This window comes from Rhinopithecus bieti, unplaced genomic scaffold (assembly GCF_001698545.2).
Source record: "Rhinopithecus bieti isolate Rb0 unplaced genomic scaffold, ASM169854v2 scaffold_1561, whole genome shotgun sequence".
NCBI classification, from domain to species: domain Eukaryota; kingdom Metazoa; phylum Chordata; class Mammalia; order Primates; family Cercopithecidae; genus Rhinopithecus; species Rhinopithecus bieti.
Genome location: NW_016803640.1, coordinates 1,610,336 through 1,618,467, shown reverse-complemented (window position 1 = coordinate 1,618,467; position 8,132 = coordinate 1,610,336).

Below are 8,132 nucleotides of genomic sequence, written 5' to 3'. Positions count from 1 at the left end.
TTTGAAGCCTTTGTTGTCATTTCTGACTGATTAGGGATTCATTGGTGAATCAGATTCCTGAGCCATTGCTCTGGACAAAAGCCCTTTGACAGCTAAGGACAGATTTTGAATCTTAAGGGATGAGTATTCTCTCTGAAGCTGGGTAGAGTCCCAGGCTTCTTTTGAAAGGAATCCTCTGGGCAGGAAGGTCTTCGTGTGGGCTTCTTGTTCTGAGTGGGCTATTCTCTTAGTCCCTGGGTTAGAAGTCTCTTCTTCTTGGCTTTTTTTTTTCTGAGTGAGGAGTTATTCCCTGATTCCCTGGGCTGCAAATTGTTCTTCCCGGCTCTCTGTAAAACTTCTCTGCTTTTTCTCTTCTCTCTGTTGGATCCTGCTTCTCCCATGGGAACTCTGTCACCTGAAACCGCTCTTCTCAAGTCTCTGCTGACTATTTCTCTGTCCACTCTTGCCGGACCCATTTCTTTTCTGCTGAACTTCAGGACCCCTATCCTACCCTCCTTTGCGGAGGCTCTCAAGGGACTCAGAGGCCCCTCAAAAACAAGCACCTGGGGCTGAAAATAGGAGAAAAAAAGGAACTATTTGGAAACTGAGAAAGTAAAAAAAAAATCTTAAAAGCCTCCTCCACAAATATTGGTCAAAAGCTTTAGCCTTTGTTATGTAGGTCAACTCAACTTACCTCTTTTTCCTCAGAAACACAATTTGGATAACAATATAAAGTAGAGAGAAACCAGTGAGTTTGTGTATTTTTGTACTACTCTGTTTTACTGCCTCATGGTTAAAATCTTTTTTTTTTTAAATTATTATTTTATTATTATTATACTTTAAGTTCTAGGGTACATGTGCATAACGTGCAGGTTTGTTACATATGTATACTTGTGCCATGTTGGTGTGCTGCACCCATCAACTCGTCAGCACCCATCAACTCGTCGGCACCCACCAACTCATCATTTATTTTTTGAGACAGAGTCTCACTTCGTCGCCCAAGCTGGAATGCAGCGCGGAAATCTCGGCTCACTGCAACCTCCGCCTCCTGGGTTCAAGTGTTTCTTGTGCCTCAGCCCGGTGCCACCACGCCCCACGTCCATCTAATTTTTGTACTTTTAGTAGAGACGTGGTTATGCCCTGTTGGCCAGGCTGGTCTCGAACTCCTGACCTCAGGTGATCCACCCGCCTCAGCCTCCCAAAGTGCTGGGATTACAGGTATGAGCCACCACACCTGGCCTGATTACAATTTTTTAAATGAAAAGCCATAAGATCTGGTTACACCAGTCTGTATGTTTGTGTATGTTTACATGTGTATCTATGTTATTATGTTATGTATATATGATGTTTTTCTACCTCCAGTGTTATTACCAAACTAAAATACCCAAATTGGCTAGGTATAAATGAGCACACAAACAAATAAGAACGTATAAAATTTTCAGAAAAGCAGAAACTGACCCAAATTTTTTTAAGTTCACATAATCTGGGATAATCCTTAGTAAATAAAAGCTAGTTTAAAAAATGTTGGTAAAATAAAAATAGAAACATTTTCAGAATTGTCAGCATACACTTATTTTACCTGGCTTTGCTGATTAGACAAGTTTGTGTTGTTACTGTTAGATGTTCAAGGCCGTAAAACCATAAATTCAACCTAAGAATAGAATATATAGTAAAAGTAAATTGCTTAATTACCTGTGTATGTCTGTTGCAAAAGTAAATAAGAAAAGATGTCTGGAAGGATTGTGAAAATATCTTGTATGGTCTAAGCTGACTGAGATTGCATAGATTTATTTATAAGGTTTTATTAAAACTTAGTTTTAGTAATACATTGATTCAAAAGTAGAATTTGATCTTCTCCATTAAAATGGTAAAGTTTTCTTGGAATGTTGGTCTGAGAATGTAAAAGGTATTTTTTTCCTTTTAAGTAATTGGCCTCAGAAACACGGACTCTGTTTCATCAAGATAATTTCTTGAGTTTCATGTTGTTTAATTAGGTCTTTGGTTACTTAAGAAAAGTGAGTCTTCTCAATATTAAAGGAGCTAAGTTCTTGTTCACAACTATGTAATCTGAATTTGCCTTTAAAATCTTTTAATGGCACTTTTATTAAATAGATAACTATGGTCATATTTAATTGTCTTAAACTTTTGACATTTTGACAATCTTCCCAAAATCACTTCTAAATTAAGTCTTTTTGATCTCAAATTAACTTAGGATTCTCCATATTGGACCCTCAGAAAGCCATAAAGAATTTTTTTTTTGTATGAAAGAGACATTAAACTAATTAGATTTATTTAATATGTTAAATTATATGGGTAGCATTCAAATAATAAGTGATGCTAAGCCATCTTTTAGTTATATTTATGAGTGTATTATTGAGATAAGTGTACAAAAATTGTATGAGATTCCTAGAAATCTAGTATGTTATCAGTCATAATTTTGGTTATTATATTAAACTGCTGTATGCCATGCTAACCAAATTTTCTTATAAATTGCATCATTGTAATGAACTCTCATTAGATTTTTTAACCACGGACATTTTAAGTCCTTGTCATCTGTAGACAGTTATTGTTTTAATTTAATTGTTCTCTAAAAGCATTTGAAATTAGCTACAGTCCTACAGTCCAAAATGGCTTCTTCTTCAAGGAGATTTATAGAAAATGCTCTTATGAGTATTCTGGAATACAGGTTTCTGAACAACTTTAACATCATACCATTGGACTGGTAAGAATGTCTAGAACTCTAATAAAACTGATGGGTTCATGTAACTACTAACCCAAGATCAAGCAAAACAAGATTTAATTACATGGTACTGAATGAACTGATGAGAATAATTTTTGAAATGACTTTTTGTTTGAAGCATTGCTAGTTCTTTAAATGTTTTGTTTTCCAGATTTGAGAAAACTTTTTTTTAAGCTATCTCTAGTTTATACGAATTCAGTAAAGAATACTTTTGTGCAAAATGGAAACATTTACTTTACTTTTTCTCCCTAACTTATCCCTCCAGAATTTGGAAACTATTTGTGAATATTCTTATTTTTATGGCAATGTATTTATTTGCACAAGTTTAATAAGAATCTGTTGTCTTTGTAACAGGACAAACAGGAAACACAGGTTATATCAACAAGGCTTTGACTGAAACATCATGTTTTCAGATATGACCAGAAGACTTTATTGGACTAAGGTTGACTTTATGGAACCAATAAAGTACCATCTTGGAAAAACTAGCTCTAGGGTTCCCAGACTTACAGGTAAGTAAGGAATGTCACTTCTTGGCAGGTCTGGAAATCTTGGGATATTTTAGGGACCTCAAGAAGAGAGAAATTTATCTAAATCTATAAATGTTACAGGTACAGACTAATGACAAGTTTTGGGCTTGTATCCCAGCGTCAAGTGGCTTTTAAAAGTTTAATCTGACTGGGCACAGTGGCTCACGCCTGTAATTCCAGCATTTTGGGAGGCCAAGTCAGGTGGATCATGAGGTCAGGAGTTCAAGACCAGCCTGATCAATATGGTGAAAACCCCGTCTCTAGTAAAAATACAAAAAAATGAGCCAGGCATTGTGGCACATGCCTGTAACCCCAGCTACTTGGGAGGCTGAGCGGAAAAATCGCTTGAACCCAGGAGGCAGAGGTTGCAGTGAGCCAAGATAGCACCACTGTACTCCAGCCTGAGCGACAGAGGGAGACTCTGTCTAAAAAAACAAAAACAAAAAGTTTAATCTGAGATACCTTATCTGACAAAAGCAACCTTTAAAAGAGCCTAAAGGGTCAATCACTACTCTTACTGCACTTGTGTGCATAACTAGTACAAGTTTAATGAGATTAAACTTATTTAGCAAACAAATCAATCTGACTTTGATTATCTTTGACAGAAATGAGAGTGACTATAGAGAGAAAAGCTATGCTTTGGGAGAAAACTGCAGTGCACCCAATATTAGATTCTAGCTCTGTTTTTGTTTTTTTTTTTCCCTGAGATTTTATTATCTACCTGTAATCTGCAATAGATCCTGAAGTTTTTCTAGTTTACTACAATATTTAGCTACAACACTCCAAATTAATATTTCATTTTTTTCCTGCTATTCTGGCTTCGAATCACTAAAATTATAAACTTTTCTTTTCTTGAAGTCCTTCAAACTGAAACTGGATGACCTGATCCAAGCTTCAGAAAAATTACCACAACAGCTTGTGTGTGGCCAGTCTTTATGGTATTCAAACTGCAAACTAATCCAATGCCTCTTCTCACTCCAACTGAAGATATTACAAGCCCAGCATCTAGAAATCTTATTGATCAGCTGCCCCCTGGACTCAGAAACTGTCTTTATACTTCGTTCCAACTATTAATCTTTTTTTATTTTATTTTTATAGAAACTAATCTTCCCACATTAAAGGCCTGATAGCTCACACTATCCAGGAAATATCCTCTGCTACCAAGTCCCAACAGATGATTCAACTGGTCCTTAATGAATAAAAGGTGATCAAACAAGAAAAGAGACTTATATTATTTGAAGGAAAGATGAATGTCTCTTCTTTCCTTAAACAAGAAGTAGTACTAACAAAGATCCCTTGCTTGGCTAAACTTTAGTCAGTTTGCAAAATCCAACTTTAACCAAAAACCTTTCTGAGTCAGTTTAGCAAGAACCCCCCATCTCCAATATCTGATCATCCTCCATATCTGATCAGGCTTCTCATCCTTCATCATACCCCGGGTGATGTCTGATGACCCAGGCCTATCTTCAGCAAGAACCCTATTAGGTTGGTTTAGCCAGAATCTCCCTCTTGCTCCTGATTCTCTTGGTAATTTTCTACCCATTGACCCCATACTGCTTCTTGATTATAAATTCCCACTTGCCCATGCCATATTTGGAGTTGAGCCCAATATCTCTCTTCAATGCAAGACGCCATTGCCGTGTTCCCTATACCTATGGCAATGGTCCTGAATAAAGTTTTCCTTATTATCTTAGTCTGTTATGTGTTGCTATAAAGAAATACATGATGCTGAGTAACTTATAAATAAAAGAGGTTTATTTTGCTTACAGTTCTGCAGGCTGTACAGGAAGCATGGCCCAAGCATCTGCTTCTGGTGAAAGTCTCATGTGCTGCTTCACTCATGGTGGAAGGTGAAGGGGAGCTGGAGTGTGCAGAGATCACATGGTGAGAGAGGAAACAAGAAAGAGAAAGAGGGGGAGGGGCCAGCTTCCTTTTAACAACCTGCTATTGTGGGAACTAATACAATGAGAACTCACTCTCCATCTCCGTCCAGAGAGTACATTACTCTACTCATGAGGGATCCACCCCCATGACTCAAACATCTCTCATTGGGGCCCACCTCCAACATTAGGGATAAAATTTCAACATGAGGTTTGGAGGGGACAGGCATCCAAACTACAGCACTTACCATGCTTTTTTTTTTTGAAACGGAGTCTTGCTTTGTTGCCCAGACTGGAGTTGAGTGGCGTGATCTCGGCAGCTTACTGCAACCTCTGTCTCCTGGGTTCAAGAAATTCTCCTGCCTCAGCCTCCTGAGTAGCTGGGATTACAGGCATCTGTCACCACGCCCAGCCAATTTTTGCATTTTTAGTAGAGACAGGGTTTCACTACATTGGCCAGGCTGGTCACAAACTGCTGACCTCAGGCCATCTGCCTGCCTCGGCCTCCCAAAGTGTTGGGATTTCAGGTGCGAGCCACCATGCCCAGCCTGCACTTACCATGCTTTAACAAGTATCATTTGATAATAGTTTCTTTAATATTGACTGCACATTCTCTAAAATAGTTAATACCAGTAGTCCCATAGTCTTTTCTAGCCAGGGAAACAGCAGGCTAGTGGAAGGAAGGTGATCCTTTCTAGAAGAGGAAAGCTAAATATGATCTTCTAAAAACTAGTACAGAAAAGTAATTATGAGGGGATAATATGCCCATTAATTTATTAAACATATACCTCTGTTTACCTCTGTATATTGCTATTAATTTATTTTACTTTGTATTCTCTGTTTTTCTCATCCAATGCTTTCATGTACTTTCTAGACCACTCTGTGCTCATTGCCACTGGAGAGGGGTTTGACAAGATAAAGCAGAGAAAAAATGTTTTCTGGCTGTAGTTTCTAAAGTTCTAAGTCCTGAGGAAATAAAGAGGATTCTAGACTTAAGGTATTTAGAAGCAGAGTAGACTGTCACCTCATCTTCTTATAAAAAAAAAAATTAACAAAACAAACCCAAATCCAAAATCCTCTGGGATCAAAATGAAGGAGAGGGTAGATATTCAAAGTGGAAAGAAATTTAAGACCTAGAAAGAGCCACTCTGATAGGAATGAGGAATGTTGCATCAAAGACCTGCAGCAAGAGAGGTATTGCTGGGGGCCCAAGAGAGCTGAGCCTGATCAGCACTCCCATTGTTTTTTTGCATAAGCAGAGTATGTTGCCTAACCCCAGGGGTGGTGCTCACTAAAATTCCCCTCTGTGACCTGTGCAGATTTACCCTGTGCAGAACCACAGGCAGCATTGTGCCTGAGGACCACAAGTGATCCCTGTCTGTGTCCGTAGGGGTGGAAAATGACATCCCTCAAATGATACTGGATAAAAGGGTGTGTGTGTGTGTGTGTGATGAGTGGGGAGTTGAGCGCAGGTTTATAAAGAAGACAAAATCCTGCCCTCCAACCCTGGTAAAACATACCCTATTATTTACAGACTTTTTCTCCAATGTCAGATAAATAATATCTAAATGTGCCCCTCAAAACAGAATTTTACAGAAGTTTATTTTAAAATATATTTTATTTTATTTTATTAAAAATAGAGTAAAAGTAGAATAAATACTGTGTTTCTTGAAGTATAATATATATATATTTTTTTAAACTAGGCTGGAGTGCAATGGTGCGATCTCGGCTCACTGCAACCTCCGCCTCCTGGGTTGAAGCAATTCTCCCATCTCAGACTCCCAAGTAGCTGGGACTATAGGCATGCGCCACCACGCCTGGCTAATTTTTGTATTTTTAGTAGAGATGGGGTTCACCACATTGGCCAGACTGCTCTTGAACTCTTGACCTCAAGTGATCCACCCGTCTCGGCCTCCCAAACTGCTGAGATTACAGGCATGAGCCACAGCATCCTGCCAAAGTATAACAATATTAACTCTCTCTTTCTTGGTCATTGCTGTGAGTTTTGAAATTCCCAGCATGGAAAAATAGGTGACAATTTTGAAATCTATAATTTGGAAATCAGGCTAAATTTGTTCCTTTTAAAATAAACTAAAATGTTAAAAATTATTCCAGTAATCTATGTTATTATTGAAATATTACAAATAAGAAAAAAGGAAATAAAATATTTCTAATGCTATTATCCAGAGATAATCACTCTTAACATTTTGGTATAATTTCTAGACAAACTATGCATTCAGATTTCAATAATTTGACTTTACAAAAGTTTGTTTGCAGATTCCACCTTCAGCTTACAAGGCACAAGCTGAGCATGACAAAAGCACCACCATGAAAGCACGAAGGCATTTTGCAGGCATAAAGTTGGTGATTTTTGTACAAGGGTCTTCTTTCCCAGAAAAAAATTGTCTAATCATAGCAGCAAGTTTTCAGTGAACTCTTTGCATCATTTTTATTGATTTCTCTTGGTTAGCAATTACCACAATAATGCTGAGTAACAAATCTACTCCAAACTCAGTGACTTAAAATCAACAATCATTTCCTCTCATTCATGTGTCAGTGCCTGATCGAGGCTGGAATAAGATGGACTTGTCTCCAAGTTGCAAGTTGAATCCAGGTCTGCCCTGCATGTCTGTCATTTTTCTGGAAACAACCAGATTACCTAAATTATGGGTTTTTTTTTTTCATAGCAATAGCAGAAATACAAGAAAGCAAGTCCAACCATATGAGCACATTTCAACCTTCTACTTGTTTTATACCTGCAAACAGCCTATTTATCAAAACAAGTCAAAGGTAAGGGGCAGCTCGAAGGTAAGGGGCAGCAATGCACACTCCACCCGGCACAAAGCCAAAGATGGTCTCACATCCAATAACAATAAGAAGTACACCTGTTCTATGAAGATTAGTGGGAAAGAGGATTTTTGAAGAATAATATAATCTATTCTATTTCAATACAAACATTATCGTAAGTTTGTTTTGTAAATTCTTTTTTTTTTTTTTTTTTTTTTT